This window comes from Lissotriton helveticus, chromosome 3_1 (assembly GCF_964261635.1).
Source record: "Lissotriton helveticus chromosome 3_1, aLisHel1.1, whole genome shotgun sequence".
In the NCBI taxonomy this organism is placed as follows: domain Eukaryota; kingdom Metazoa; phylum Chordata; class Amphibia; order Caudata; family Salamandridae; genus Lissotriton; species Lissotriton helveticus.
The window spans coordinates 58,638,369-58,662,921 of NC_136061.1; the positions used below are offsets into that span (position 1 = coordinate 58,638,369).

Here is a 24,553-nt window from a genome sequence, read left to right on the forward strand (position 1 = left end):
AATTGGACTCGGTGGCTTGGCAGGCGCGGTTCCCGTTGCAGAAGGTGGCTGAGATGCAGGAGGTTTTGAGACAGGTGCTCGTTGCCCGCAAGATTGAGTTGAGGTCTGTGCAGCGTTTGCTGGGTCTGTTGAACTTTGCATGCCGAGTGGTGAGGGCTGGGAGGACGTTTTGTAGGCGCCTCGGCATGGCCATGTCGGGAGCGGTCCTCCCTCACCACAGGGTCAGGGTCACGCTGGGAGTGCGGTCTGACTTGCGGGTCTGGTTGGTGTTTCTGGAGGACTTCAATGGTGTCTCCTTGGATTTTGCGCGGGACAGGATGGTGTGGCAGGTGCAACTCTACTCTGATGCGGCGGGAGCGGCAGGTTTCTGGATTTTCTGGGACGGCCGTTGGTGTGCTGAACAGTGGCCGGCTCACTGGCTGCGCCAGGGCAGGAGCATTGCGTTCCTGGAATTCTTTCCGCTGTTTGTGGCGCTGTTGGTATGGGGCCCGGAGTTCCAGAACAGGTCGGTGTTGTTCCACATTGACAACATGACAGTCGTGGACCTGGTGAACAATCAGAAAGCAAAGGATCTGCGAGTGCTGCGCTTGCTGCGGAGTTTCATGCTGCTGTGTTTGCGTTTCAATGTGCTGTTCCGCGCGCAACATGTGCCTGGCGTAAGTAATGAAATTGCGGATGCGTTATCTCGTTCGCCGTGGCAGCGCTTCAGGAAGCTGGCGCCGGGAGCGGAGGCTTACAAGACCAAGGTGCCGGAGGGTATCGGGGCATGGGGGGAGTGAGAGTGGTGGGTTTGGTTGAAAAGTCTATTGCTGAGTCCACTGGGCGATTCAGAAAAGGGGGGGTGGTGATGAACAGAGTGTCTGAATTAAGCAGACCACTCTTACCCAGTCCAAAGATCAGGGCTTGATCCATCACCGTTATTTAGCTCACTGCCCCATCCCAGCTCAGAACCTGGCTATATGCAAATTAGTCTGTCCCTGGCCCAGTGCATCATGGGCCAGGGACAGACCAAACTACCAAGCCAATTCTTCACCAGAAAGGAGACAAGCTTCCGGGGACCGGTTTCTGGCATTTCAGCCGTCGTCGGCCCGGCTTGCTTGAATCCTTATGGAGCAGTGACCAAGGGACTCATGTCTGAGTATACCCTGCCACACCTATAGTGGCCAAAAACGATTCAGAAAAGGGGGTGGTGATGAACAGAGTGTCTGAATTAAGCAGACCACTCTTACCCAGTCCAAAGATCAGGGCTTGATCCATCACCGTTATTTAGCTCACTGCCCCATCCCAGCTCAGAACCTGGCTATATGCAAATTAGTCTGTCCCTGGCCCAGTGCATCATGGGAACAGGGCAGACCAAACTACCAAGCCAATTCTTCACCAGAAAGGAGACAAGCTTCCGGGGACCGGTTTCTGGCATTTCAGCCGTCGTCGGCCCGGCTTGCTTGAATCCTGATGGAGCAGTGAGCAAGGGACTCATGTCTGAGTATACCCTGCCTCACCTATGGTGGCCAAAAACGATTCAGAAAAGGGGGTGGTGATGAGTCCACTGGGCGGTCATACAGGTTGGCGTGGTCTGAGTTTGGGGCTTTTTTGGGTAGGCAGAAAGGTGCTTGGCGGATGCCCAGGGACGCATGCGAGCAAGGGGTGGTGCGATTTGTGCTGGACTGCATGGACAGGGGATTATCTCAGACGACGATTGCTGGCAAGTTGGCAGGCGTTTCTTTTTACAGCATGGTCTAAGCATGGGCGTAAAATCCGTTACGCTCGCGGATTTTTCGTATTTTCGGAGAATCCGCAATCCGCGAACTCTCGCGGATGTGGCGAGAATACGCAAATCCGCGCGAAGCGGATTTTTTGTTTGTGTTCGCACTGCTCGCGGTCCGCGGCGCGGGCAGGAACAATCTCGCACTAGCGAAAGTACAAAAATTAGTAAAGGAAGTGGCCCAGTCTCCAACTTCCTGTTCCTGTCCAGCAAGCTCCTCCCATAGGGGTGGGGTGAAGGAAGTGCCCCAGTCTCCAACTTCCTGTTCCTGTCCAGCAAGCTCCTCCATTTCCTGGCCACTTTGATTTCGATCTTGACTGGGAAGGATTACTTTTTGTGGTTGCTGCTGGATATTTGGATTTGAGGCCTTTTGGAATACTTTTGGATTCGAAATTTGATTTCACAAAGAAGTAAGTTGATGTTGTTTGTTTGTGGTGATTTTTGTATGTGTTGCTTTTTTTTCGACTTTTTTGGGGGGAAAATCTGCAAGTTCGCGAGCTGAGGATGTTTTTGCTTGTGTTCGCACTGCTCGTGTCCCGCGCAGCAACAATCTCGCACTCGCGAAATTGTAAAAATTACAATTCTGCACATGAATTGAAAACCACCAGGCTTATTTATGGGTGCATGCATGATACAACTGTTTTGTTTAATTTTTTTTTAACATGATTCTGGCCAGGGCATGGATGGCATTGGATTGTGGTGATTTTTGTGTGTTTTAGGACTTTTTGGGGTGGTGTTGGGGGCTTGCTATGTGGGTGGGGGCCATTTTATTGTCTGGTCCCGTGTGGGTGGGGGTCTAGGGGCCATTTGTAAGCCAGTTTGTGTGCTTTGTGCCATAGGCCTGCACCCACTGTGCTCTGATGTCATCCATTATTCCCAGGGGGCCCAGAATCGGTCTGTTCGAGTATTTTGCGTGTTTTTCGCCACGTTCGCGCCGTGAAGCAACAATCTCACACTCGCGAAATTGTAAAAATTGCAATTTTGCACCGGAAAACCACCAGCAGGCAGCATAAGCCTTCTGAAACTTGATGGATGGCATTGGATTGTGGTGATTTGATTTGTGTTGTGTGTTTTCACTTTTTGGAGTAGGGGTTGGGTGCTGGCTATGTTGGTGCTGGCCATTTTGAGGCATGGTCCTGGCCATGTGGATGGGGGGGTCAAGCGGCCATTTTGAAGGCAGGCAGTGAGCTTTGAGACATAGGCCTGCACCCATTGTGCCTTGCTTTCACCCATTGTGCCCAGGCGGAGTCAGGGGTACATGAAAGTACAACCCTCTCTGTGTGTGCTCTCTTGGATCAATGTTAAATTCCTGTTTCCCAAAAATTTAGCAAATCCTAATTTTGAAATGTCCATATTGTGTGGTGTGCACGTGTGTATTCATAAATGCCTACTTGCAAACTGTTTATTCAAGCGCTACATATGCAACATATATTTACTGATGTTCCTCTGTCTTCGTTTGCTTTTAGGTGCACAAAACTCCGCATCATCGTTGAGCATCAGTGCCAGGAAGAAGTGCTGCTGCGGCCTGTTGTTCCGACATCTGAAGAAGATGGCTCCAAAAAGAGGTGCCCGTAGGTCCTCTTGCAAGAAAGATGTCTCTACTAAGGAGAAGAAGAAGCAAGTGGCACCACTTACCAAGGAGACTGGTGGCTCAACCAATACATTTTTTGGGGAAAAACAACAAAAAAAACAAAGGCCCACCATGAGTGCTGCACAGGTAGCCTGTTTAGTTGTTGAATCACCAACGACCAGTGATGTTGGATCATCGCAAGAAAGTAGCAGCACGCCATCAACACAGGTTTTAACTCATCTCACAAGTACTATTCAACAACCAAAGCCGCAACAACAACTGCATGGGCTACTAGTACAAGCAGAAGTACATGCGCAAGGAGCTGTCCGAGAAGGAGCTGTCCGAGAAGGAGCTGTCCGAGAAGGAGCTGTCCGAGAAGGAACTGACCGAGAAGGAGCTGTCCGAGAAGGAGAAGGCCGAGAAGGAGAAGGCCGAGAAGGAGAAGGCCGAGAAGGAGAAGGCCGAGAAGGAGAAGGCAGAGAAGGAGAAGGCCGAGAAGGAGAAGGCCGAGAAGGAGAAGGCTGAGAAGGAGAAGGCCGAGAAGGAGAGGTCCATGGAGACTTGCAAGTAGAGGTCAGTGAAGATGCCCATGTAGCGGCGCATGGAGCGGTGCAAGTGCCCACAATGGTTGTTCTTCCAGAAGTAGGGGCACAGGAGGAAATTGACTTTGGAGCCGGGGTATCATGTCAGGAAGACGAAGCCACTCCTCCTGATGATTCATTTTCTCCCAGCTCCCCAGCAAGGAAAAGATCAAGGAGGGTGTGTAGAAGTTCCTCTTCAAGCCCCGCTCCATCAGATGATGATCTGGATCTAGATTGGCAACCATCTCCGACGTCTGAGAGGGAGGCACACCATGAGCTGCGAAAGGTATCACATGTTAAAAGGAAGGGCCCCGGAAAGCTCATACTTATGGATCCGAACGTCGGACTTGATGAATTGGTGCATTCTGATGTTGTTGAACAGGATGACAGCAATGACCTAGTCATCACACATGTCAGTCCAGCCACACCGGCCATGCAGCAGACAGACATTTATACCCTATCCCGACGTCATGCTGAGCGTGACCCTGGCGACGTGCCACTGGTAGCACCACCAACGCAGTCAAGTAGTACCACAAGTTCAACAAAACCTACAGCTCCCATATTTTCTCCCCAGAGGGGGACTCCATCCAGCTCGACTCCCTCAAGTAAGGTTGCTGCAATAATTGCACAACCCAGTAGAAGTCTGCAAGGCTCATCCACCACTGCTTCATCTGGCATTGGCAGCAGTATCACCTCGTGCGGCAAAACCAGAAGTTTCCAGTCCCCAGTTTGGAACTTTTTTAGTGTCCATGAAAAGTATGATAACATAGCCGTTTGTTGCATTTGTAAGACTAGCGTTAGCCGTGGTAAGACTGGTACCAACTATGGAACCGGAGGCCAGATAGGTCATCTTGAAAGAAAGCACGCTGTCGAATGGTTTCCGCACCTAGCAAACGTCAAGGGAAAGCGATCCCAAAGGGCAAGTGGCCAAAATATACCCATAGTAGGTGTTTCATCTGAAGATGATGGGGAGGTAGAAGAAGCGTCAGACATGTGTCCGGTTGCACCCAGTACCCCTGGCAGCACCACACCCTCCGTAACACATAGCAGGCACACTGAGAGTCTGGGAGACACACCAATGCGGAAAATGTCAACACTGATCAGAAGTGGGTCGAAGAAGGCATCAGCATCATCCCGTAAATGTGTCCAGCGCACCATTTCAGCCATGTTCTCCTCAGATGCTCAATTTCAACGCAACCACCCAACTGTACGCCTGTATAACACTAAGCTGGCAAAAATGCTAGCGGTGGACCTTCTCCCTTTTTCGTTTGTCGAAGGTGTGGGTTTCCTTGAACTCGTGGCAACATTGGCCCCTAAATGGAAGGTTCCTAGCCGGTACTATTTTGCCAGGGTTGCTGTTCCAGCACTACACAAAGAGGTGCTTGAGTTGGTGGGGGCAGCTTTGCAGAAGAGTGCTGTTCACACTATACACCTGACAACAGACATGTGGACCAGATGCCAAGCCCTTGATTACATGTGCATCACTGCACACTGGGTCTCTTTTTCAGGGGTTATAAAACAGATAAATGCAGGTGGTGACTTGGTCGAGATTTTTAAGGGTGCTTGGCATGGAGAAAAGTCATACTGCAGTCAACATTTTGGCTGACTTTAACAAAAAGGTCTTGCAATGGCTGCGCCCAAGAAATTGCAAGGTTGGTTATGTTTCTACAGATAATGGCAGGAATGTAGTTAAGGCCATGGAGGACGGTTTCTATTTCAGAGTGCCGTGTTTGGCGCACTGTATCAACCTTGTTGTGCAAAATTTTTTGAAAAAAGAACTTGCAGTCGACAAAACACTGACCATCTGCAGAAGAATATGCACACATTTCAACCATTCTTTTAAGGCCCGGAAGGAGCTGAGGTGCAAGCAAAATGAACGTAGAATGCCAGTGAAAGCACTTATCCAGGAGGTGGCAACACGTTGGAACTCAACCTTCTACATGCTTGAGCGTCTGCATGAGCTGTTTCCAGTAGTCAATGAGTATTTCTACAACCTGGGTGGTGATACGACAGAAATGATGCTAGCGGTGGAGCAATGGCAGCTAGTTAAAAGCCTGACAGACATGCTTCGTCCTTTTGAGGTCTTCACGCGTGACGTCAGCAGGGAGGACTGTTCTTTGAGCAAAGCTATCCCATTGTTGCTGAAGCTCGAGCACCAAGTCAAGGTGGTGTCTTCACAATTAAAGGACGTTGGAAAGAACGAAGCACATGAGTTGGTGCAGAGATTATTACAACGCCTAGTTAGCAATGAACGGCTTGTAAATATCAAGAAACAACAGCACTACATTTGTGCTACTATTCCGGATCCACGTTACAAAAAGCCATTGTTTGGCAAAGTAATAATTCATTTTGAAACATCGGATGTTACAGAGTACAAAGGTTGGCTAGCTCAGTCAGCCATTCGTTTTGAAAGAGAGCGGAAGGAAACTGTAGGAGAAGACAGTACTACTAGTGAATCAGCAGGCCATCAGGCGTCCCAAAAAAGCACTTCTGCATCTGTGCCTGTGGCAGAAGTGAGTGTCTTTTCCTCTGAGCCGTTAACGACACCAGCAACCGTATCATCTGCACCAGGCCCAGGCGATATGTCTGAAGCGGGTTGGCTAACTCAGCTAGGGTTTCCTTGTCCTAGAAAGGACACAGAAGTGCAAAGTACAGGAATCCGGGAGGACATTCTTTCAATGGTGCAAGCCTATCTGGATGACTCAACAGAGGTCAATATTACTGAGGACCCATTGGCGTATTGGCATGGGAAAAGAAAAATATGTCGAGAGCTCACCAACCTGGCTATCAATTACTTGTCTTGCCCACTCGCAAGCGTGTCCTCAGAACGTGTTTTTAGTTCTGCTGGTGGCATTGTGACTTCCAAAAGGTACCGCCTCTTGCCCGCAAATGCGGAGCGGCTCACCTTGATAAAGATGAACCAGCACTTCATACCACCAGATTACAGAGTACGAGAATCCACGCAGGAAGAAGAGGACACCGACCTACCTGAGGAAAGTTCTCCTCAGTTACCAGAAGTAACCCCGACTGATGATTTAGCAGAGCATGAGGACGAGTTCTGCTTCCCTGACAGCGAATTCTGAAAATGAGCCAATCATTCATTAATTGTAATTAGTCCTCCTTATTCACTTTTATTCCTGTGTGTCTGTCTTTCTTTAGCAAGTGCTTCATCACATTCCCAACAAAACTGTAATCAACCAATAAAACAACAAGCCCATCAACAGAACTGTCTTGATTTTGATGCCGCAGCATTCCTCAGGTTCACAACAGTTAGTTGACAAGAACTCAGTCCTGGTCGTCTATCCTGAGTCCTCCTCCTCCACACTCACCCTATCCATTACCCATAATGCTGATGCCTGGATTCTGCACAATGAAGAAACTTACGTTGACGAGTCCCCTAACGCCTTAGGACACTGTGAATTCCAGGTGGAGCCAGCCCTCAAACACAAATTACAGGTAAGATAAGCGTTTGGATGGGAGGTAGTATAATGGAGTGTTCGGAGAGGCGAGAGAGTGACAGTGGTACTGGCAGTAAAGTCCTAGGGCTCTTGAATTAACAAACTCTGTGACAGGCATTTACTTTGGAAAACATTTGGCCTATTGCACGTGAACGTTTAGGCGTTATTATTGCTCGCTTGCCTGTCTTAGGGGTGCTGTCTGTGGGGCTTCTAGGTTTTTGTGGTGTGTGAGCACCGCTGCCACATTTCTAATGTTGATTGCTTTTGTTTTGCAGAAAATCCACGCCTGGGAAACTCCAGTTGTGGCCCTGCTGCAGAACGCTTTAGGACTCTGTGAATTCCAGGTGGAGCCAGCCCTCAAACACAAATTACAGGTAAGATAAGCGTTTGGATGGGAGGGAGGTAGTATAATGGAGTGTTCGGAGAGGCGAGAGAGTGACAGTGGTACTGGTAGTAAAGTCCTAGGGCTCTTGAATTAACAAACTCTGTGACAGGCATTTACTTTGGAAAACATTTGGCCTATTGCACGTGAACGTTTAGGCGTTATTATTGCTCGCTTGCCTGTCTTAGGGGTGCTGTCTGTGGGGCTTCTAGGTGTTTGTGGTGTGTGAGCACCGCTGCCACATTTCTAATGTTGATTGCTTTTGTTTTGCAGAAAATCCACGCCGGGAAACTCCAGTTGTGGCCCTGCTGCAGAACGCTTTAGGACTCTGTGAATTCCAGGTGGAGCCAGCCCTCAAACACAAATTACAGGTAAGATAAGCGTTTGGATGGGAGGGAGGTAGTATAATGGAGTGTTCGGAGAGGCGAGAGAGTGACAGTGGTACTGGTAGTAAAGTCCTAGGGCTCTTGAATTAACAAACTCTGTGACAGGCATTTACTTTGGAAAACATTTGGCCTATTGCACGTGAACGTTTAGGCGTTATTATTGCTCGCTTGCCTGTCTTAGGGGTGCTGTCTGTGGGGCTTCTAGGTTATTGTGGTGTGTGAGCACCGCTGCCACATTTCTAATGTTGATTGCTTTTGTTTTGCAGAAAATCCACGCCGGGAAACTCCAGTTGGGGCCCTGCTGCAGAACGCCTTAGGACACTGTGAATTCCAGGTGGAGCCAGCCCTCAAACACAAATTACAGGTAAGATAAGCGTTTGGATCGGAGGTAGTATAATGGAGTGTTCGGAGAGGCGAGAGAGTGACAGTGGTACTAGCAGTAAAGTCCTAGGGCTCTTGAATTAACAAACTCTGTGACAGGCATTTACTTTGGAAAACATTTGGCCTATTGCACGTGAACGTTTAGGCGTTATTATTGCTCGCTTGCCTGTCTTAGGGGTGCTGTCTGTGGGGCTTCTAGGTTTTTGTGGTGTGTGAGCACCGCTGCCACATTTCTAATGTTGATTGCTTTTGTTTTGCAGAAAATCCACGCCGGGAAACTCCAGTTGTGGCCCTGCTGCAGAACGCTTTAGGACTCTGTGAATTCCAGGTGGAGCCAGCCCTCAAACACAAATTACAGGTAAGATAAGCGTTTGGATGGGAGGTAGTATAATGGAGTGTTCGGAGAGGCGAGAGAGTGACAGTGGTACTGGCAGTAAAGTCCTAGGGCTCTTGAATTAACAAACTCTGTGACAGGCATTTACTTTGGAAAACATTTGGCCTATTGCACGTGAACGTTTAGGCGTTATTATTGCTCGCTTGCCTGTCTTAGGGGTGCTGTCTGTGGGGCTTCTAGGTTTTTGTGGTGTGTGAGCACCGCTGCCACATTTCTAATGTTGATTGCTTTTGTTTTGCAGAAAATCCACGCCGGGAAACTCCAGTTGTGGCCCTGCTGCAGAACGCTTTAGGACTCTGTGAATTCCAGGTGGAGCCAGCCCTCAAACACAAATTACAGGTAAGATAAGCGTTTGGATGGGAGGTAGTATAATGGAGTGTTCGGAGAGGCGAGAGAGTGACAGTGGTACTGGTAGTAAAGTCCCAGGGCTCTTGAATTAACAAACTCTGTGACAGGCCTTTACTTTGGAAAACATTTGGCCTATTGCACGTGAACCAACACGATGACAGTGTTCAGTTAAATGAACTTACTGCAAAACCACCACCCACCAAGCTCAAAAGTAGTAAAAAAACAGGTATGCTCAGATAAAGTTTGAAAAAGTATATTTATATCCCTAACAAAATAATCTCCCGCAAGACCTCCCTAACCCCAACAAATAAATAGTCCTTCAAAAGTCCCCAAAAAACCCAACTCCCAATTCCCACCCCCCAAAAGTCTCTAAAAAAGGGGCAAGGGACACTCTAGGGATGCAAGCTGTTAAGTTTGGCCTCCAGGGCATCATGCCTTAGGGCCAGGGCATCATACTTCTCCTGGAGGATGGCGTGATCTAGGCGGAGGCCCTCCACCACATTCTGATATTTGTTCCATTTCTGGACCTCCGCCTCTAGGTCGGACACTCTGCGGAGTGCACGGCGCAAGCGACCCTTAACAGTACTGCGAGGTGCAGCTTTTGCTGCTCGGCGGTGGCGTCTTCCAGCACGGCTCCGGTTCGCTGGAGCACTGCGCTTACCGGCAGAACGTGGGGTCACGGAGGAGGATGTAGATGTTAGATTTGATGCACTGGAGTGCGTGTCGTCCCCCTCCAGTTCCACCAGCCGCCAATATTCGGCAACAGTTGCTTCCAGCCTCCGTTGCCGGGCCAGTACAGCCAGCATACTCCTCGTCGGTTTTGAGGTTTTAGTATTGCCAACTATATGAAGAAAGAAAGACATAATATGTAACCAATGCTCTTTAAGAATATGATTAACACAAAATAATTCAGCAGGAAGTTGTGTCACAGTACAACTAGCAACTAGCCAGCGCAGTACAAAACTATTCAGGCCAGTATCATGGGCGTCCGCAGGGAGGGGCAAGGGGGGGGGGGGCGCTTGAATCACCATTTCCCTTCCCACAAATCACTTGTATCCTTGGTTTGATGCTCTTTCATATGAAAGAGATCTGGCAGAAGCCCAGGCGATATGTCTGTTTCCCTCTCTCTCTCTCTCTCTGTCTCCCTCTTTATGTCTCCCTGTGTCTCCCTCTACCTCGCTGTCTCTCTCTCTCTCTGTCTCCCTCCCTCACCCTCCCTCTGGCTCCCTCCCTCTCTCTCTCTCCTTCTGTCTTCCTCTCTCTCTGTCTCTGCCTCTATCTGTCTGTCGGTCCCAGCCTGCTGTAATTACCATATTGTAATTTGTCACTGGGCCACCACTGGATACACATCATATCCTATCTAAGAGTCAGATAGTACCATGATCCAGCTTACCTGTACTCGCCACCGCCACTGTCTCCTTCCTCACAGTCTGTACTTCTTGCTCTTGGTCCGACTCCTCTAGCGCCGCCTCCTCCCCAGATTGATCCTCGGACTCCGAGTCAATGATGACCACCACATCCGAGCTGGCCCCGCCACCAGATGTTCCACCTACAAAGTAGATTTAAGAATGTTAGATTACACCACTCCACTAGTATTTGGTCTATGAATGAAAAAATTTGAAAACAACAGAAAAATTAATTGACTGTCTACTCTAGTCTAAAGTAAAAATGTCCCTCCTTCCAGGGAAAGCTGTTGTCTTGCTTCATTTTTTTGTCACAATTGTTGAATGCTTGCTTAATTTTAACACACACTATTTTTCTCTGAACAGACAGAAACTGGACTTCTAAGGACAAGAGCAACATCAACTTCAAACCAGGTGAAAGCTCGGCTCGACCACAAGAAATGTGTTCCAATCCATTACTCATCAACTCAGCACCAAGCACTTTTCCATTTCCAACTAACTTTATTTTAATATATGTGTTTACTTAAACTTTTAATCAAGCTTTTAAACTTGAATAGACTCTGTGGTTTTTAGTCCTCCAGACTAGAGTGACTGAGCGAAAAGTTTTGCAATTTTTGCAAGGAGGAGTCCGTGCCGCTGACACTACCAGGTTTATTTATACAGTGTGCCAAACACGCCACTCTGAAATATTATTACTCTGGTCTTTGGTGTCCATAGTTCGGTTTGTGGAGAATTGTCCCTGCAACAGTAGGATTATTGATTTTGCTCCTATCTAAACACTATTTCGAAACAATTAAATTAGGAATGCTTGGACAACAATAGGTCCTCTATATTTAAATGAAAACTTACTGGGGCCAGCAAAGGAGCACTCGCCGCCCTGGCCTGCATCCTCCTCCTTTGGAGCCACTGCATCCGATTTTTCGGTCCGCTTGCCCATGGGCGGACCTGACGTACAACATGAAAGAATTAACAGAAAACATTGATGATTGCTGCTTGCCGATGTCCTTGTCAACCAAATCAAACATTTAGAAAGAACAAGAACCAACTATTTCATCCAAAAAGAGGGCTACAAAGGAAGGACTGCACCTGAGCCTCTACTCTAGGGGCAGATTTACAAGCCCCTTGCAGCTCTTTTGCTCCATTCTTGCGTCAATTTTGTGACGCAGCGCCACAACAAGAGAGGCGCCATGGTGTGGCGTATATTAACAACGTGACGCATATGGGAGATGCATCCCATTCTAAAGCCCTGCGCCATTAGGGAGCATTCCAGCGCAAGGGAGGGCGTTCCTGCGCAGGAACGCATGCTAAAAGTGGCTATGGGGAATATATAAAATTTCAATCAGTCATTTAGGACAATGATGCGTCACTGAAACCCTGCGCCTGCATGAAGCAGACTTACGGCTTGACGCAGCATTGCTGGAGCTGCGCCATCGTTGCAACGCAACTCCATCAATGAGCCGCCTTTACGGCACCGATGCGTAACGCTTCGGTGACGTTTTGGGACCATGGTGTGCCGCATTGTAAATACGGCGCACCATGGGTGGTGCTGGCGTGCCGCACACTTTGCAGGGATGCGCAGGTAATTGCTCATCTGACACTTAGGGGCATACTTACGAGTTCTGAGCTGGACACCTCCAGATGTGCACCAGAACAAATGCGTAACGCAAAACTAACCTTGCGTCACGGCAGATGCGCCGCTATTACAATGCGGCAAACCCTGGCGCAAGGGTAGGCAGATGCGTGACGCATCTCGTGACGAAAGAGGGGCGCATCTCTAGAGTCGCGTCGCGGGCGCGATGCAACTATAGCAGTGCTCAGGGCTGCCCAATACTCAACATACCTCATCAGTCCTTACGCCTGCTTCAAGCAGGCAGGCATAAAGAATTAACATAGCAGCGTCGCGGAAGTGCCTGCGTTAAATCTTGTAGATTTCACGCAGGCACTTTTGCGAGGCACACATCTGCCTGACCGCCACCCCCCCGCCCGCCCCTTGCGTGGGAACGCACCCATTGTGGCGCAGGCCCAGGCCTTCACGTGGCGCATCTCCTTAGATGGATCACGTTGTACATGACTTGCAGGGATGCGCCACGTTTACGTCGCTGTGCGTCAGGTAAGGCAGTGTAAACGTGGAACAAGGGGCTTGTAAATCTGCCCCTTTGTGTCTAGCATTACGCAGTTCTGTAAAATACACTCATACATTACTCAGCCCAATTAAATGAACACAAAATAGAAAACAAATAAGCAGTGGCACCGGCACAGAGAAGGAGAACAGTGCACCTGAAATGCACAGAAGATTTTGAAATATTAATTTACCTCTCTTATCAATGTAATCACCAGCAGCATTATTGCTCTTTGTAAAAAAATTAAAGCAAACATTTGCCATAATACACCCGTCACACAGAGCAGGAGAAAAAACAGAGTAGTGAGTGATGAAAAAATTGCTACTACTACTCACCAAGCCCGGGGACCTCCACTCCCAGCACGTCTAGCAGGTCACGCTCTCGGTCCAGGATATCGGTCCAGCGGTGGGTGACTTGATTGTAGGTGCGCTGGACCCCCGTGATCTTAAAAAGGGCCCGGCACACCTGCCCCCACCGCTTCCGTCGCTCCTGGCTGTTGGTGTAACCAGCAGCGATCCTGCCGCCTGCCGCGATGGTCCTGGGGAGACGGCGCTGCACATAAAAAACAAGTGCGCCCACCTCCTCAGGGCTGAAGATCTCCCGGGGCACCACCATTTCCGCCCTCAAGCGACCACACGGGAGCCGGGCACGGGCTGCGGTGCCCGTCTTGGGCAGCTTGACAGCTCTCTTGACCATGTTCTGGGCAGGTGTTAGCAGTAAAGAAGAGACAAAATGAAAAAGAATAAGAGTAGGGAAGAAGGAAATAAAAGTTTTAAAAAGTAGTTGAAAAGTAAACAAAAGTAGCCTAAAACACAAAAATATAGATCTAGAAAAATAGAGGGATAGAAAATAAGTTAAATAGATCAAAAAAATATTAAAACAAGCAAAGGATGGCAGAGATATACAGAGGATAGAAACACCATACCCAGACACATAGGAATGAATGAAAAACAAGATGGCGGCCCGATCACGTGCGCGTAAGTAAGTTCGCACGCGATTTCTCTCGCGAACTCGTGCGAACTTGCATTCGCAAGGCGCGCATTGCGCGAGATTACACATAGCGGGCGGAAATGGAAATACGTCACGCAAACAAAATGGCGGCGCCCATACTCAACCTTGGGGTAACTCGCACGAGTTCGCGGCTTCCACGGGCGAGTTCGCACTACGCCGCGCCTCGCGAATAGGGCGAAATTACTGAAAAACGAGTTTTGCAAAAGCAAAACCAACGAGCAGGTGCAAAAGTTCGAGCTCATCATTTGTAACCATTTACCTGTAGTGCTTCCTGAAGGGGCCCTCCAGAATCCGGTTGCCTACTTGCAACTATTGTGTGACCCTGCTCTGACAGTCACAGAATAGTTACAAGTATGCCATTGCATCCTGTTAAAAAAATTTTACATTGCATTTGCAACAAAAAGGAAAGGGAGCAGACAAGCAGGTGCCAGCCTTCATTAATGTCAGTTGGGGCAGGGCAGGTGTTGTTGTTTGCAAAACTTAAAGCACTTAGCAGGTGTGCACTCACTGGTCAATCAGAGGGTGTTGTGATGACACCGAGGGTGGCATGGGTGTGCCAGCCAGAGGGTGGCATGGGTGAACCAGAGTGCCAGTGTTGACAGAGGATGGCAGTGCTTTGCTTTGCCCCAATAATGTACACTGGTGAACCAGAGGGTGCTGTGATGACACAGAGGGTGACATGGGTGAGCCAGAGGGTGGCATGGGTGACCAAAGAGAGTGCCAGTGGTGACAGAGGGTGGCAGTGATGAAGAAAGCCTTGCAAACAGGCTGGGCACGTAGAAACAACAAGTTCGCAAAACTGGCGACCCGACAAGTAAGTTCGCAATTTGCAAAATTGTACAAAACCCTCGCGAACTTGCAGAAACCTGTGCGAACACACACACACTCCAAAAATACGCAAATCCGCGAGAATTCGCGGATTTCGCGGATTTTCGCAATCCGCAAATCCGCAAATTCGCGGATTGCGAATCCGCAAATTCCGCCCATGCTTACCCCATGGTCTATTTGGGTTTTGATCCGGCTCGGACGGATCTGCTGAGTCGTATGTTGAAAGGTTGGGGACGGGTGAGGGCGGAGGGGGGAGGGAGGGAGTTGCCACGCGAGGCGATTACGTTTGAATTGCTGGACAGAATTTTGGGGGAGTTGCCTTTTTGCTGTTATGACAGGGATGAAGTGGCGTTGTTCCGTTTATGCATGGTGTGGATGTTTTTTGGAGCGTTTCGGGTGTCAGAGTTGTTAGGGGCTCGTGGGGCGCCGGGGCGGGTGTTTGCGGATGTGCGTTTGGATGGGGCCCGGCTGGGCATATGGTTGGGACGTTCCAAGACGGACCAGGTTGGTCGTGGCAAATGGGTGTGGTTGGCAGAGAGTGGTTGTGCGGACGTGTGCCCGGTACGTGAGTTGCGGGGGTTTTGTGGTCGAGTGCAGAGGTCGGATGGTGAGATCTTCGTGCGTGCTTCCATGAGGCGGTTGACATCCTTTCAGTTGCTGGCGGTGTTGAGGTTGGCTTTGCGGAGGCTTGGCAGGGATCCGGCGCGTTTTGGCACGCACTCGTTTAGAATTGGGGCAGCCACGGCAGCGGCGGGGTTAGGTTGGTCGTGGGAGGAGATTCGGCGGATTGGTCGTTGGCGGTCTCGCTGCTGTGAACGCTATGTGCGCAAGTGAAGGGGGGGCGCGGGCTAGCCTTGGCGGCTGCGGTTGTTGTTGCACTCTTGTTTGGTCATGGCACTAATCCTTTTTCTCTTCGCAGGTTGTGTTCGGGGGCCAGGGGCCAAGACGGTCACCTGGATTGTGGGACACTCTTTTGTGCACTGGGCCTCAAAGTATGCGGACAGGCAGTGTACGGTCGTAGCCTGGGCCTGAGGAGCAGTCATCATGAGGTCCAATTGTGGGGTAAGAGCGGAATGCGTTGGGGCGAATTGTTGCCATGGCTCACGAAGAAGGTGTCGCAGTTGGGCTGCCCGGACATGCTTGTAATTCATTTGGGGGAGAATGACTTGGTGAGACAATCAGGGGTGTCCTTGTTACACCTAATGCAGCGGGACTTGGAGGCAATGAGGAGCAATCTGGCTGGCGCCTGTATTGTTTGGACTGAGTTCATACCACGACGGATATGGAGGGGGGCTCTTAAACCCGCGGCCATTGCAAGGGCCCGAAGGAAATTGAACAGGGCAATGAGACTTTTTTGTGCTGATCATGGAGTTAAAGTGCTGGCTCATGGCGGGCTCAGGCTGGAGGAGCCACTTCTCTTTCGAGATGATGGCGTGCACCTTTCGCACATGGGGAATACGTACTACCTTATGGAGCTGCGGCATCTGCTCAGTTTTTTGTGGAATGAATCGATATGGTGTAAGCGTGATTGAAGTGCGAAAGGTGCACGATTGGTGGGGCAGGTAACCGCCCTCTGGGGGTTCCCTGGGTGGCGGGACCTGGGAGGGGTGGGGAGTCCATGACGGGCAGAATCACCCTTCCAGGGAGGGGGTTACAGGTGCAGGATGGGGGTGTGGTAGACGGGAGTGCGATGGATGGAGATGATGGAGGAGTTTGGAAATGAAAGGGGGAAGTGAATGGTATCCGTGAAGAGGTCGTGGTGTGAATTGGGAGTGGCTATTGGAGTACGTGAGTGGATGATGGTTGAGAGGCAGGATGTTTGGGGGGATTGTTAATTGTTAATGATGTTATGTTGATTTTGGCTGTCATGCCTGTCCTAATAAATGGCCTTTTACGCTAACTGATGCGTGGAGTGGTTATTGCGCGATGCGGCCCCCGGGGAAAGCAGGTCGGCAGACCAGTCTTTTCCCCGGGGTGTTCGCACGATAGGACGGGCAGGCAGGAAGTTAGTTTAGGAGGTGGCATTAGGGGGTGGGGGGTTAGGAGGTTACTTAAGGGGACAGGAGGGTAAGGACTTCCTCTTCCTGTCCCCAGTGCCTCAGGGATTAGGTTAGTTTGTCCACCCTACAAGGTTTGAAAGGAGTGGAGGTGCTGGGCGCTTTGGTTCGACAAGTTGTGAGGCAAGCCAGTTTAGGACAGGATGGCACGGGGGGTGTTTGCGGGACCTGGGAGGGGTGGGGAGTCCATGACGGGCAGAATCACCCTTCCGGGGAGGGGGTTACAGGTGCAGGATGGGGGTGTGGTAGACGGGAGTGCGATGGATGGAGATGATGGAGGAGTTTGGAAGTGAAAGGGGGAAGTGAATGGTATACGTGAAGAGGTCGTGGTGTGAATTGGGAGTGGCTATTGGAGTACGTGAGTGGATGATGGTTGAGAGGCAGGATGTTTGGGGGGATTGTTAATTGTTAATGATGTTATGTTGATTTTGGCTGTCATGCCTGTCCTAATAAATGGCTTTTACGCTAACTGATGCGTGGAGTGGGTATTGCGCGGGCCAACTTGATTACAACGTATCTCCTGCACTCGTTTTGTATCGTCAGCCTCCCACGGCACTTTGCTTTCACCTTCGGCTGTGCTTGCCCTACGAAGGCCTTTCCTGGCCTAAAGGTGCCTGTCCTCGCTCCCCGCTTGCGGAGAAGAACCTTCAGCTGTGTTTCGCCTGCGCAGGCCGTTCCCATTCTAAAAATGCCCGTCCTCACTCCCCGCTTGCGGAGTTAGTGTGCCGACAGCAGCTGAAGTACTCGTTGGCTTTGGGTTTCCTCACAGGCTTCGGGAGCGGGGAACACTCCAGCGCTGCCCGCAACAGTTGACAGACGTTGGGGGCATCGTGTACTCACGCTGTTAACAAAACTCTCTTTTCTGTATTTCGCTTTCACCTTTCCTGTTTGCGATCGTCCAGAACGGCAACTTTCACCATACTGATTGCTCACTGCTGTCTTGCTCACTCCTGCCTTGCATCACATGAACGTGTAGAGGAAAGTCCCTCTCTCGTTTGAAGTCTGCTTTTTGCTTGCTTGCCCCCTGCTTGACATTGCAACATTTTTGATTATACAGTTTCTTCTGCTTTTACCATATTACAGTTAAAGTATTTCCCTAATTTTGTTAAAGATTTTCAGCATTTTTACACTTGTGCCCTACCAATATGGCTGTGTCGGCTATTGTCATTCCACCGCCTTTCCTTTCTCAACCTGGTCAACCAACAAAGATGGATTGATATATCATAGCTTTGGATGGCCTTGAATTCTCATCTGAAAGGAAGAAAGCTTTGTTGCTAGGCACCATTGGTAAGGAAGCCCATCTTCTCTTCAAGTACCCACCTCAAATGTTAGGTTATTACAGTAACCCCGCTGAGGATGTTTTTACAGAACCCAAACTTCGTCTTGAGAAGAGGTTTGCTAGAGAGGAGAATATAGTCATGTCCCAAATTCTACACTAGGCCACAAAAACCTGATGAGTCTCTTGATGAATTAATTTTAGTACTAAGGGAGCTGTTGATAAAGTGAAAGTTCGGTCAGATGACTGATGAGCTGATCAGGGACAAACTTATAGTTAATTTTCAGAGCAAGAAGGCTCAGGAACGTCTCTGGGCAGCGAAGAATCTATCCTTGAAGGATGCCATTTCTATTGCGAAAGTTGTTGAAGAGTCCGTACGATGCATGTCAAGTCAAGTCAAAAATTTATATAGCGCGCTACTCACCCAGAGGGTCTCAAGGCGCTTGGGGGAGAGGGGTTAGCTATTGATCGAACAGCCAGGTCTTGAGTTGCTTTCTGGATGAGAGGTGGTTCTGTGTAAGACGGAGGTGGGTGGGGAGGGAGTTCCAGGTCTTGGCCGCCAAGTAGGAGAAGGACCTTCCTCCCATGGTGGCTTTTCGGATGCGTGGAATCGCGGTGAGGGCTTGGTTGGACGATCGTAGGTGGCGAGTGGGGGTGTAGAAGGATAGGCGAGTGTTGAGGTATCTGGGTCCTTGGTCGTGGAGGGCCTTGTGTGCGTGGGTGAGGAGACGGAATGTGATTCTCTTGTTGACGGGGAGCCAGTGTAGGTCTCTCAGGTGACCGGATATGTGGTTGTGGCGAGGAATGTCTAGGATGAGTCTAGCGGAGGCGTTCTGAATACGTTGAAGTCTTTTCTGTAGTTTGGCTGTGGTTCCGGCGTACAGGGTGTTTCCGTAGTCCAGTCGGCTGGTGACGAGTGCTTGGGTGACCGTCTTCCTTGTTTCAGTGGGGATCCATCGGAAGATCTTTCGGAGCATGCGTAGGATGTTAAAACATGATGATGAGACGGCGTTGACTTGTCTGGTCATCGAGAGGGAGGAGTCTAGGATGAATCCCAGGTTGCGAGCATGGTCCGTTGGTTTGGGTGCGCTGCCCAGGGCCGGGGGCCACCATGAGTCGTCCCAGGCGGAGGGGGATGATCCTAGGATGAGGACTTCCGTCTTGTCTGAGTTCAGTTTTAGACGGCTGTTCTTCATCCACTCGGATACGTCTTTCATCCCTTCGTGAAGGTTGGTTTTTGCGGTGGTTGGGTCCTTGGTGAGGGAGAGGATTAGTTGGGTGTCGTCTGCGTAGGAGATGATGTTGAGGTTGTGATGGCGTGTGATGGATGCGAAGGGACTCATGTAGACGTTGAAGAGGGTGGGGCTGAGCGACGATCCTTGTGGTACGCCGCATATGACTTCGGTGGCCTCTGATCTGAAAGGGGGGAGCTGGACTCTCTGGGTTCTTCTGGTGAGGAACGAGATGATCCAATCCAAGGCCATATCTTGTATCCCGACGTTCCTGAGGCGTTGTACTAGGGTGCGGTGGCAGACCGTATCGAACGCTGCGGAGAGGTCCAGGAGGATGAGGGCTACTGTTTCCCTGTTGTCGAGCAGTGCCCGGATGTCGTCTGTGGCTGCGATGAGGGCGGTCTCGGTGCTGTGATTGGCTCGGAAACCAGACTGTGAGGAGTCGAGGGAACTGTTGGACTGGAGGAAGGCGGCGAGCTGACTGTTGACGGTCTTTTCTATGACTTTGGCGGGGAATGGGAGGAGCGAGATGGGGCGGTTGTTCTTAAGCTCGGTGGGGTCTGCTGTAGGTTTTTTCAGGAGGGCACTGAGTTCGGCATGTTTCCAGCTCTCCGGGAAAGTAGCGGTGTTGAAGGAGCAATTGATGATGTCCCGTAGTTGGGGGGCGATGATAGAGTCGGCCTTGTTGAAGATGTGATGAGGGCAAGGGTCGGTTGGCGATCCGGAGTGGATGGAATTCATCAAGCGGATGGTGTCTTCTGTGCTGATCGGGGACCATGCGCGGAGGGTGGTGGTGGGGGGCTTCGGTTCAGTGGTGAGGGGAGTGGACTGGTCGCCGAAGCTGTTATGAATGTCTGCGATCTTGCTGTGAAAGAACGAGGCTAGAGAGTCGCAGAGGTCTTGCGAGGGAGTGATGTCGTTGTTGCCGGCGTTGGGATTGGTGAGCTCTTTGACAATGCTGAAGAGTTCCTTGCTGTTGTGGGCGTTGTTGTCTAGTCGATCCTTGAATGCTGAATTTTTGGTGGTGGGGATCAGCTGGTGGTGTTTGCGGGTGGCGTCCTTGAGGGCGGTCATGTTGTCTGCTGTCGTTGGGTTTCTTCTCCAGGCTTTCTCGAGGGTGCTGCAGTTCTTTTTAGAGTCCTTGAGGTCGTCGTTGAACCAAGAGGCTTTTTTGCCTCCTGGCTTGTTGGGAGGGTTTTTCAAGGGTGCTAGTTCGTCAGCGCAGTGGGTGATCCATTGTGCGAGATTGATGGCTGCTTGATTAGGGTCCGTTGGTCTGGCGGGAGGGTTTTGGTTCAGAGATGTGGTGAGCTGGTCGGTGGTGATTTTATTCCAGCTTCTGTGAGGAACTTGTTTCGGGTGGTGGTGGGTCGTGTTCTTTCTGAAGTTGAAGTGGACGCAGCTGTGGTCTGTCCAGTGGAGACCTGTGGCGTGATTGAAGGAAATGTGCTTGCTGGAGGAGAAGATTGGATCAAGTGTGTGCCCGGCATAGTGGGTGGGGGTGTTCACTAGTTGTTTGAGTCCGAGATTGGCGAGGTTATCCAGCAGGGTGGAGGTGTTATTGTCGTTGTTATTCTCCAGGTGGAAGTTGAGGTCCCCAAGGAGAATGTAGTCATCGGAGGGGAGGGCGTGTGGGCTGATGAAGTCAGCGATGTCTTCACTGAATTGTGCGCGGGGTCCTGGGGGTCTGTAGATGAGGGTGCCTCTGAGTGTGGTCTTGGGATCGGTAGGTATCTGGAAGTGAAGGTGTTCGGCGGCTGTGAGGGTGTCATCGGGGCTGGTCGTGATGCGAATGGTGTTCTTGTGAACGATGGCAATGCCTCCTCCTGTTTTGTTGGTGCGGTCTCTTCGAATGATTTTGTATCCTTCCGGGATGGCTATGGCGACGTCGGGTGCTGATGAGGCGTTCATCCAGGTTTCCGTGAGGAAGGCGACGTCCGGAGTTGTGGTGTCGAGTAGGTTCCATAGTTCAATGGCGTGTTTGTGGATCGGGCGGGTGTTGAGCAGGATGCATTTCAGGTGGTTGTTGTTTGAGCTCAGTTTGGTGTTATTGGCTGTAGTGTGGGTCTTGATGCAGCAGAACTTGCAGGATTGGCAGGTGAAGGGTCCATGGGTGCGTCCTGGGGCTGCTCGATAGCAGTCGGGGAGTCGGCCAGTGTTGAGTGCAGTGAGGGATGCGGCGTCGTATGATAGGCGGGTGGGTTGGTTTTTACGGGGGACAGGGGGCATGGCGCTGGGCGCGGTCCAGGCGCGGACGGGCGTAGATGGGCTTACCTTTGGCGCGCCTTTGGCGCGCATAGGGTGCGCCCGCTGCGCGCAATTGCATCTGTCATAAGTGGAGAGTGGAGGGGGGCGGAGCGAGGGAGGAGCAGCTGGGAGGCGGGAGCGGGGTGGCGAGTGGGGAGCGGGTAGCGGTGAAGCTGGAGGGAGCGGGGTGGGGCAGGAGGACAGGTCCAAAACAAAAGTATGCACAATGCTAACAGGGGCACGGAGGACGATGAGGCACAATAATCACAGGGGCACAGGCACAATCACTCGAGGGGCACGGAGGACGATGAGGCACAAAATAATTAATAATGCAGGCACAATTAATATCAGCTCAAACAATGACTGGCGCAATAATGCGGGCACAATAATTACAGGAGGACGATGGTCAATACTGGGCAATACTTATCAAAGGTAGCGGAGGCAGCGGCAGCGGCAGCGATGGGGCAGGAGGAGCGACCGACTCTGACCAGGTCAGGTCGTGTCACAGCTCCTCGCTACTAGGATCTCTCCTTTTGGTTCTAGAGGGAGGGAGGAGCAGCTGGGAGGCGGGAGCGGGGTGGCGAGTGGGGAGCGGGTAGCGGCGAAGCTGGAGGGAGCGGGGGTGGGGCAGGAGGACGAGTCCAAAACAAAAGTATGCACAATGCTAACGGGCACGGAGGACGATGAGGCACAATAATCACAGGGGCACAGGCACAATCACTCGAGGGGCACGGAGGACGAAGAGGCACAAAATAATTACTAATGCAGGCACAATTAATATCAGCTCAAACAATGACTGGCGCAATAATGCGGGCACAATAATTACAGGAGGACGATGGTCAATACTGGGCAATACTTATCAAAGGTAGCGGAGGCAGCGGCAGCGATGGGGCAGGAGGAGCGACCGACTCTGACCAGATCAGGTCGTGTCACAGCTCCTCGCTACTAGGATCTCTCCTTTTGGTTCTAGTGGGAGGAAGGAGCAGCTGGGAGGCGGGAGCGGGGTGGCGAGTGGGGAGCGGGTAGCGGTGAAGCTGGAGGGAGCGGGGGTGGGGCAGGAGGACGAGTCCAAAACAAAAGTATGCACAATGCTAACAGGGGCACGGAGGACGATGAGGCACAATAATCACAGGGGCACAGGCACAATCACTCGAGGGGCACGGAGGACGATGAGGCACAAAATAATTACTAATGCAGGCACAATTAATATCAGCTCAAACAATGACTGGCGCAATAATGCTGGCACAATAATTACAGGAGGACGATGGTCAATACTGGGCAATACTTATCAAAGGTAGCGGAGCAGCGGCAGCGATGGGGCAGGAGGAGCGACCGACTCTGACCAGGTCAGGTCGTGCATGAAAGAGATGAGCAAGGTGGAGAGTTCTGAAGGAGCTGTTCCAGCCATCAGGAAAAAAGAAGAACCCAGCAAAACTTTAAGCAATAAGTTTAATCTTAAGCCACAAAAATCGTCAATGTCCAAGGGGTGTTCTAGATGTGGCAGCTCGTTCCACTTCAGTGATACAAAATGGTGTTTTGCTTCTAAACAAGACTGCAGGAAATGTGGGCGCAGAGGTCACTATGCCCGCATGTGCAGAGACTTCAGTAAAACCAGGGTTGCTGTTACGGAGGATTTCAGTACCGACGAAGATTGTGAGGACTGTGTCTTATAGCTGTGCCGGACATTAAGGGCTTGGAGAGGAAGAGCCGCCCCAAAGCGTCATTTGTTATCTTAAGCAAACAAGTGGTGTTGATGGTTGACTGTGGTTCTTTGTATAACATTGTGCCTAAGTGAAGGTCTCAATGTTGCCTAAGGACTATGACCCTAGGGGTCACGGGGGGGGGAAGAGAATTGTTGCTTTAGGTTTCTTTTCCGCTACCATTGTGTTTAAATCCAGACAGGTTGAAGGGAAGACCTATGTGGCAGAAGAAGGCCCACCCATCTTGGATTTGAGTCACCAATTTGATCTTCACATAGTTATCGATCCACATGCCCCTGGTCATGTTTTGTGTGTGCCTTTTGTGTCCACAACAGACAGTATCCTCGCGGAAATGGATGATGTTTTAAAAAAAATCTTGGGTATTTTGAAGGGGTACACTTATAAAATTGTGTTACAGGAGGGTACCATTCTGGTGAAACACAAGTTAAGTAGGGTTTCTGTTGCGGTTAGGGATGACGTGAAGAAATTGTTCAATGACATGCTTAAAGTAGGGGTTATTGCACCTGTCGAGGCGTCGGATTAGGTCTCTCCTGTTGTCATCACAAAGAAGAGTGATGGCAAGCTCAGGCTCTGTGTGGACCTTCGGAGCTTAAATCAACATGTGGTTGCCAACACCTTTCCCCTCCCTAACATCAACAAATTGTTGCTTTTGTTGAAGGGTTTTAGGTACTTTTCAAAACTTGATCTGAAGAGTGCTTATCATCAAATCAAACTTTATGATGACTCAAAAAAATCTCACAGCCTTTATAACCATGGAAGGTACCTTTCGTTTTACGAGGCTACCTTTTGGCCTATCATCCGCTGCCAGTATCAGCGCATCATGTCTGAAGTTTTTAAGGGCTCAGATACCGTAAAGTACTTCCAAGATGACATCTTGGTATTTGGTGGGTCTGTGGTGGAACACAACAAGACGTTGAGGGAGGTTCTGTGCAGGCTAAGGGATGCTGGCCTCACACTCATGAGGGAAAAGTATAAGTTTCTTGTGGAGGAGATTGAGTACCTGGGACATACCATCTCTGGGCTGGGCGTCCGGCCTAAGTTACATCTTTTAGAGGCTATTAGATATACCCCGTTCCATGTGACAAAGACCAATTGAGGTCCTTTATGGGACTGATAGAGTACTATTAAAAATGTGTAAACAGCGTTGCCTCTAAAATTGAAGCTCTCAGGACCCTGTTGAGGAAGGGGTGTCTCTTTGTTGGGATGTTGCCCAGCAAAAAGCTTTTGATCTTATTAGGAAGGATATCTGCGAAGCAAACGGCCTGGCTCCCTTTGATACTCTTTTAAAAACCTACTTGACGGTTGATGCAAGTGCTTGCGGTCTAGGTGCTGTGCTTTCTCAAGTGCACATGGGTTGTGAAAGAACTGTGGCTGTGCCTCGCGCTCTCTGTCCGAT

General features: G+C 50.4%; 1 long non-coding RNA gene across 1 annotated transcript in view; it reads left to right on the top strand.

Moving 5' to 3' along the window:
- The first annotated feature begins 15,549 nt into the window (after positions 1–15,549).
- Positions 15,550–24,553, top strand: part of LOC144822099 (uncharacterized) — a 265,405-nt gene continuing 256,401 nt past the window's right edge. The window contains exon 1 of the long non-coding RNA XR_013608554.1: positions 15,550–15,686. This is a non-coding gene — a long non-coding RNA (uncharacterized LOC144822099). The remainder of the gene's footprint in view (positions 15,687–24,553) is intronic.